Source organism: Eumetopias jubatus, unplaced genomic scaffold (assembly GCF_037043125.1).
Source record: "Eumetopias jubatus isolate StellerSeaLion01/CBP00866 unplaced genomic scaffold, mEumJub1_p1.0 scaffold_3, whole genome shotgun sequence".
NCBI lineage: Eukaryota > Metazoa > Chordata > Mammalia > Carnivora > Otariidae > Eumetopias > Eumetopias jubatus.
In genome coordinates this window covers 163,439,396-163,440,534 of record NW_028274809.1, presented here as the reverse complement: position 1 = coordinate 163,440,534, position 1,139 = coordinate 163,439,396, and positions in this window count along the sequence as shown.

The window sequence follows — 1,139 nt, the reverse complement described above, 5'->3', positions numbered from 1 at the left end:
TGAGAAATATCTAAGTTTCTCAATTTCTCATAAATCATTCATTCATTCCCCAGTATGTGTTGGGTGCCTATGTGTGCTAGGCTGTGTGATACAGGGGAAACTAGGGATCATCCAGTGATGATTACAGTTGTAGCGCTCAAGAAACTTATACTCCAATGGCACTTAGGGCTTTCTAAATATTGATGCTTGTCCCAGGGAAGTTTCAATAAATTCTATACCACATGGGGTAGTGCACGGGAAGTAATGGCAAAAATGTTGACATTGGCCCATTTTACCTTGGACTGGGTATTTGTCCTTGCACAGGTGAGAAGGGCCAGGAATCAGTACATTCTTATGAGAGATTTTCTGTCAGCCCTCAAGTCTGTTTCTCCAGGATATAGCTGAAATAGTTAAATGTTCAGCTAAATTACAGTTAAATTGGTTTCTCCAGTCTTTTAAAGGTCATTTTCCAGCTACATCAAGTTAGCCAATTACCAAAACCATTGATAAAGATCGGAGTAAACTAATATAGAGAGACCCTAAGTCCTTGAAGAAACACTATGAAGGGAGCACAGGAAGCTGGTATGGAGAATAAAATTTATAGCAGTATTAGTTTTATTAAATAGGAGTTTGTTTATTACCCTGATTCTTAAACACTTGTCTTTCTAAAAATACAGTTTGATGTTAAGTCCACCTTTAAAACGACCATGCAGATAATCTATCTGTTTTGCTTTTAACCAATAAAGAATAATATTTGGCTGGTCAGCAATAGACAATGTTTCTTTCTAAATTTGTGGTTTGTGAAATCCCATTTAAAAGAAAAAATGTAGAATTGTCTCTACCGGTGTGGTCAGCTCTATGATGCCCATGTTATAAGGTAAATACACTGTAAGAAGCTGGGTAGGGCATATATGAGTTGCAAAACCTAAATACTACTTTTAGCTTTAAAGGGCCCCCAAATATTTAAAGGGCCCCTGACTTAAAAAAATGAAATAACTTTTCTCTTGATTTGAAGAAAGTCTCTTGGATAATTGGACAAATGGCTTGATTTCCAAATGCTTGGAATCTGATAAAAGCAATTATTTGATCTAATCACCTGTCTGTATATATCTAAAATATTCAAACTGAAAGATGCCATGATCTTGAGTGACAGTCAAGAC